Source organism: Hemiscyllium ocellatum, chromosome 51 (assembly GCF_020745735.1).
Source record: "Hemiscyllium ocellatum isolate sHemOce1 chromosome 51, sHemOce1.pat.X.cur, whole genome shotgun sequence".
Classification (NCBI taxonomy): Eukaryota; Metazoa; Chordata; class Chondrichthyes; order Orectolobiformes; family Hemiscylliidae; genus Hemiscyllium; species Hemiscyllium ocellatum.
The window spans coordinates 3052252-3059909 of record NC_083451.1 but is presented as its reverse complement, the minus strand read 5'-3'; positions in this window follow the sequence as shown (position 1 = coordinate 3059909).

Genomic DNA, 7658 nt, shown 5'->3' with positions numbered 1-7658 from the left:
ACTGTTTGAGTTAGGCTCGTTTCATTAAATCATAGAATGATGATTGAATCATTGGGTGAATGAGTGAAATCTGAAACTTTGAATGATTTAACCTCGAGTCAACGCGTGAAGAAAGGCGTTATGTAACAGTGGATAAAAGCGGGCAGCTTGATTCGATGAATGAATGAGAGGAGATTGCTTAACTGAAACAATGCATTCAGTAAGTGAATTAAGCTCATTTCAATGAATCAGTGACTGAAGGTGGATTCATTGAAAGAATGAGAGAAGAGCCACATATTGATTGAAAGTGTGAAGTTTGTTTCAGTGAATTAATGAATTCATTGAATGAAGGAGAGAAGTTTTGTTAACTGAATTAATGAATTCAGTTTGTTTCAATCAGGGTATGAGTTCAAATCTTTTAGTTGAATTAATTAATTGCATGGATGAGTGAAATTTGTAACTTTGATTGAATGATTTCAGCATAAATCACTGAGTTAATAAATGAGGTTTGCTTCATTGAATGCATGAGTGCAGTTTAGTTAATTGAATGAATATGTTAAGAGCCAGTCATTTATTGAATGAGTGAAGCTCTTTTCAGTGAATCAATTAATGACGTTTCATAAACTGAATGAATGAATGACGTTTGGTTCACTGAATTAATGAATTCAGTTTGATTCATTCGTTGAATGAGTGAAGTTTCTTTCAGTGAATGGATGAATGAAGTTTGATTCATTGAACGAATGAGTGAAGTTTGAAACTCGGATTGAATGATTTAAATTCGAGACATTGAATACTGAATGAGGTTAATTAATCGAACAGCATTCATTCATTCAATGAAACAAACTGTGTTCGAACATTCGTTCAATGAAGCAAACCGCACTCATTCATTCAATGAAGCAAACAGCACGTGTTAATTCAATGAGTGCAGCTTCTCTTATTCATTCCATGTCTCAAGCTTAACTCATTCATTCAGAGAATCATACTGCATTCATTCATTGAAACAAACTACAGTCATTCATTCATTAAATCAAATGTCATGCATTGAATCAATGAATCAAAATAATCTCAATTAATGAATCAAACTGGATTCATTCATTCAACGAAAGAAACTGCACACGTTAAGTCAATGAGTAGAGTTTACTTCATTCATTCAATGTCACGAGCCTAACACATTCATTCCACAAAATAAAGTGCTCTCATTCATTCAGTGAAACAAACTGCACACATTCATTCAATGAAACAAACTGCATGTCTTAATACAGTGGAGTTTATCACATTCGTTCAATGTCACGAGCTTAACGCATTCCTTCCATGAAACAAACTGGACTTATCCATTCAATCAAATAAACTGCACTTGTTCATTTAAAATGTGCAATTGCATTCATTCATTCCTTCAATTAATCAAACTACACTCATACATTCAATGGATCAAACTGCATTAATTAATTCAATTAAAAAATGAAACTGCACTCATTCATTAACTGAAGCAAACTGAACTTTTTAATTCAATGAATGGAGCTTCTCTCATTCATTCAGTGTCTTAAATCACAGTGTCTTAATTCAAATAACTCATTCATTCAAAGAATAAAATGTTTTGCATTGGTTCGAAATGCATTCATTTCAGACTTCAATCGTTCTTTCAGTAATCAAACGATGCTCATTGATTCAGTGAAGCAAATCTTAACTCATTCATTTTCTGAATCAAACTGAACTCATACATGCAATGGATCAAACTGCATTAATTCAATCAGTGAATCGAACTGCACTCACTCAATGAAACAAACTGCCCATGTTAAGTCAATGAGTGGAGCTTCTTTCATTCATTCAATGTCACGAGCTTAAAGCATTCATTCCATGAAAGGACGCATTCATTCAATGTAGAAAACTGCACACATACATTCAAGGTAACAAACAGCATGTCTTAAAGCAATGAGTGGATATTCTCTCATTCATTCAATGTCTCAAGCTTAAATATTTCATTGAATTTGTCAAACTGCATTCATTCCTTTATTGAATCAAACTTCGGTCATTTATTCAATGAATCAAATGTTATGCATTGACTCATAAAGCAAACTAATCTCGTATATTCAATGACTCGAACTGCATTTATTTATTTCAGACTTCAACCCTTCATCCAGCGAATCAAACGGTGTTCATTGATTCAGTGAAACTAATCTTATCTCATACATTTTATAAATTAAACCGAACTCATACATGCAATGTTACAAACTGCATTTAATTCAATCAGTGAATCAAACCGCACTCAATTATTCAATGAACAAAACTGCTAGATTAATTCAGTGAGTAGGTTAATTCAGTGAGTCAATGAGCTTTAATTTATTCCATATCTCGAGCTTAACTTATTTATTCAAAGAATCAAACTGCATTCATTCGTTTAATTTATCAAATTTCAATCTTTCATTCAGTGAATCATAGGTTATTCATTGATTCGAAGAAACAAACTTAACTTAAACATTAATTAATCGAACTTCATTCATTCTCTCAGTGAAGCAAACTGCATTCGTTCTTTCAATGAATCAAATCTTATTCATTGATTCAATGAAACACACTGAACACGTTCACTTAAGGAATCTAACTGTATCCATTCATTCATTAAAGGAATCAAACAAAACTCATTCATTCAATGAAGCAAACTGAACGTTTGAATTTAATAGTTAATGCTTCTGCCATTCATTCAGTGCCTCAACTTAGCTCATTCAGTCATAGAATCAAACTGCATTCATTCATTGATACAGTCATTCCTGCCATGAATCAAACGTGATGCTTTAATTTAATGCAACAAAATGCACTCGCTCATTCAATGCAACAAACAGCGCGTTTTAATTCAGTGAGAAGAGCTTCTCTCATTCAATTAATGTGTCAAGTTTAACTCATTCATTCAAAGAGTCAGACAGTTTGCTTCTTTGAATGGATAAAGTGCACTTTGTAACATTGATTGAATGCGCTAAGTTCGTGAAATTGAATGAAAGAAAGATCCTCTGCTCGTTGCAATAACACGCACGGTTTTTGCATTGAAGGAATGAGTGAAATTTCATTCAGTAAATGCATGGATTAAGATTGAAATCTGTGAAAGGAATAATTGCAGTTCGATTCATTGTATGTATGAGTTTGCGTTTGTTTCATTGAATAAATGAATAACTTTCGATTCATTGAATGAATGACTGAACTTTTCTTCAATGAATGAATAAGTGCAGATTCATTATTTGAATGAATGAGTTAAGCTTGAGACATTGGTTCAATGAGGGAAACCCCACTCATTGAATTAACACGTTTTGTTTGTTTCATTAAATGAATGAGTGCTCTTTGCCTAATAAAGTTTGATACAATGACTCAATAAATCAAACTGCATCATTTGATTCATTGAATCAAACCAGTTATTTATTCAATGACTCAAATCTTGAACATTGATTCAATGAAACAAAGTATATTCATACATTCAAAGACTCGAACTGTATTCATTCATTTCACAGCCGTCAATTGTTCATTCAGTGAATCAAACGATGTTCATTGAATCAGTGAAACAAACATAAATCTTAAATGTTCTGAATCAAACTGCATTAATTCATTCGGTGAATTTAACTGCATTCGTTCATTCAATAAATCAAACTGCACCTGTTAATTCAGTGAATCGAACGTCCCTCATTCGGTCAATGCCTCAAGCTTTACTCAATCATTCAGAGAAAATAAAGGGGAATTGGTTCAATCATTGAATCAAACAGCAGTCACTCGCAATTAATCAAATGTTAGGCATTGATTCAAAGTTTGAAACTGAACTCATGCGTTTAATAAATGAAATTTCACTCTTTCATTCAATGAAACAAACCGCACGTGCTAATACAGTCAGTAGAGCTTCTCTCTTTCATTCAAAATCACGATCTTAACGCATTCAATCAATGTAACAAACTGCACTCATCAATTCAAAGAAGCAAAACTGCAAGTGTTAATTCAATGAGTCGTCCGTCTCAGATTCAGTCAATGTCACGCATTCATTCAATGAAACAAACTCCATTCATTCCATGAAATTAACCGCACGGAGTTTAGTCAATGCGCAGACCTTCTCTCAGTCATTCAATGTCTCAAGCTTAACTCATTCATTCAAAGAATCAGATTGTAGTGATTCATTGATTCAGAGAATCAAACTGCACTCATTTATTTAATGAAACAAACCGCACGTGTTAACACAATGAGTACAGCGTCTCTCGTTCATTCAATGTCTCAAGCTTAACTTATTCATTCAAATAATCAAACTACATTCATTCTTTCATGGAATCAAACCTCAGTCATTCATTCAATGAACCAAATGTTATGCATTGATTCAAACAAACAAACTTAACTCATACATTTAATTTATCAAACTGTGCCGATTCATTCATTCTTTTATGCACTAAATCAAACTGCACATGTTAATTGAATAAGTTGAACTGCTCTCATTCGTTCGTTAAATGAATCAAACTGCACGTGTTAATTTAAATAGGAGAGCTTCTCTCCTTCATTCAAAGAATCAAACTGCATTCATTCTTTCATATAATCAAACTTCAGTCACTCATTCAATTAGTCAAAAGTTATGCATTCAATGAAACAGATTTAACTCATGCATTTAATTTATCAAACTGCATTAATTCATTCATTTGATGAATCATAAATGCGCTCATTCATGTAATGAAACAAGCTGCACTCATTCAGTCAATGAACGTGTTAGTTCTAGAAGGGCTTCCCTCGTTCATTCAATATCATGACTTTCACGCATTCATTTAATTCATTGCTTCAGCAAACTGCACTCATTTATTCAATAAAACAAACTGCACGTTAATTCACTGAGTAGAGCTGCTTCAACGAATCAATCAGCAATCAAAAGGCATTCATTGATTCAGTGAACCAAACTCATACATTTTATGAATCAAACTGCAGTAATTTATTCAATGAATTGAACAGCATTCATTTATTCAATGAAGCAAACTGCACATATTATTTCGGTGAGTCGAGCTTCCCACTTCCTTCAATGTCTCAAGCTTAACTCATTCTTTCTGAGAGTCAAAGTGCATTCGCTCATTCATTAAATAAAACTGCAGTCATTCATGCAATGAATCAAATGTTACGCATTGATACAATGAATCAAATTAAACTCATTCATTTAATGAATGGAATTGCACTCCTTTATTCAATGAAACAAACTGAATGTGTTAATTCAATGAGTTGACCGTCTCTCATTCATTCAACGTCACGGGTTCATTCAATGAGTTCATGCAATATCACGACTCACACATTCATTCAAATTGCTTCAGCTAACTGCTCTCATTCATTCAATGAAACAAACTCCACGTGTTAATACAATGAGAGGGGCTTCTCTCATTCATTCAGTGTCTCCAGCTTTAAACATTCATTCAAATAATCAAATTGCATTTATTCACTTCACAGACTTCAACCGTTCTTTCAGTAAATCAACGATTCAGTGAAAGAAACGAAATTCATACATTTTATGAGCCAAGCTGCATTCATTCATTCAGTGAATCAAACTGTAGCCACTCAAGCAATGAATCAAATGTTATGCATTGACTCAATGAACAGATCACACTCGTTCAATTCAATGAAACCAACGGCACGCTTAAATTCAGTGAGGAGAGAATCTCTCATTGATGTCTCAAGCTTAACTCATCAATTCAAAGAACAAAACTGCAGTGATTAATTGAATTAGAGAATCAAACTGATTCATTCAATGAGTCATTCAATGAAGGTACTCATTCATCCAGTGAAACAAACTGCACGTATTACTAAAATGAGAAGAGCTTCTCTCATTCATTTAAAGTATCAATCTGCATTCATTCATTGAATCAAACCAGTCATTTATTCAATGAATATAATGTTATGCATTTATTCAATGAAACAAGCTAAACTCATACATTCAATTAATCGAACTGCATTTATTCATTTCGCAGACTTCAATCGTTCATTCAATGAATCAAACTCTGTTCATTGAATTAGTGAAAAATCATTTTATGAATCAAACTGCACACGTATAATCAATAGAAAAAATGCGATAATTCATTCAAAGAATCAAACAAAAGTCACTCATGAATGAATGCAATTGGATACCAAAAGTGAACGTATTCAGTGTATTTCATTGAATTAATGAATAACATTTGATTTATTGAAAGAATGAATGCAGTTTGGTTCGTTGAATGAATGAAATAAGCATGAGAAATTGAATAAATGTGTGAAGCTCTGCTCATTGACTTAACCCGCTCGATTAATTTGATTGAATTAATGAATAGAGATTGTGTCATTGAATGAATGCGTTAAGCTCGTAGCATTGAATAAATGAGAGAAGCTCTACTCGAATTAACACCCTAATTGAATTGAATGAGTGCAGTTTTCTTCATTAAACGAATAAATGAGAGAGGTTCTACTCATTGAGATAACATGTGCAGTTTGTTTCATTGAATTAATGAGTGCAGATTTATTCATTGAATGATTGAACGAATGCTGTTTGATTAATTAAATGCATGATATAAGTTTGTTTCGTTGTCTATATGCATAACATTTGATTGATGGAAGTACGAATGAATGACTGAAGTATGATTCCATGAAAGAATGAAAAAAGTTTGATTCTTTGAATGCATGAGTTAAGCTCGTGTCATTGAGTGAATGAGGGAAGCTCTCCTCATTAACTTAACACGTGATTCATTTAACGAATAAATCCGAGAAGTTAAACTCACTGTATTAACATGTGAAGATTTCTTCAATGAATGAATGAGTGCAGTCTGATTCATTGAAGGAATGTATGCATGACCGTAGTTTGATAAGTAGTATGTGTTAAGTTTGTTTCATTGAATCAATGCATATAATTTGATTCATTGAATGAACGACTGAAGATAGATTCCATGAAAGAATGAATGCAATTTGACTCTCAATGAAGAGTCCTCTTATTGTATTATGTACAGTATTGTACAGTATGTTTCATTGAATGAATGAGTGCAGTTTGAAAAAAAAATTAAGACGTTAATTTAAAGAATGTGTGCAGTTTGTTCCGTTAAATGAATGAATGATTGAGAGAAGCTCTACTCATTGTATTGGCACGTGCAGCTTGTTTCATTGAACAAATGAGTGCAGTTTGATTCAATTAACGAATAAATGAGAGAAGTTCTTTGATTTAACACGTGTAGATTGTTTCATTGAACTAATGAATGAATGCAGTTTGATAATTTAATTAAATGATTTAAGTTTGAATAATTGAATCAATGCATCATATGAGATTCATTGAGTGAATGACTGAAGTTAGATCCCATAAAAGAATGAATACAGTGTGATTCATTGAATGAATAAGTTAAGCTGGAGACAATGAATGAATGAGAGAAGCTCTATCATTGTATTAACACGTGCAGTTTGTTACATTGAATGAGAGAGTGCAGTTTGATTCTCTGAATCAATGAATCACTGCAGTTTGATTCTACGACTGAATGAGTTAAGCTTGAGCCATGAAACTAATGCCAGAATCGCTACTCACTGGATTACCCCATGACGTTTGTATCATTGAATGTATGAGTGCTGTTTAATGTTTGAAACATTGAACAAATGCGGGAAGTAGCACACATTGAATTTGCACGTTCAGTTTGCTTCTTTGAATGAATGAGTGTTGTTTGGTTCTTTGAATTAATGAATGC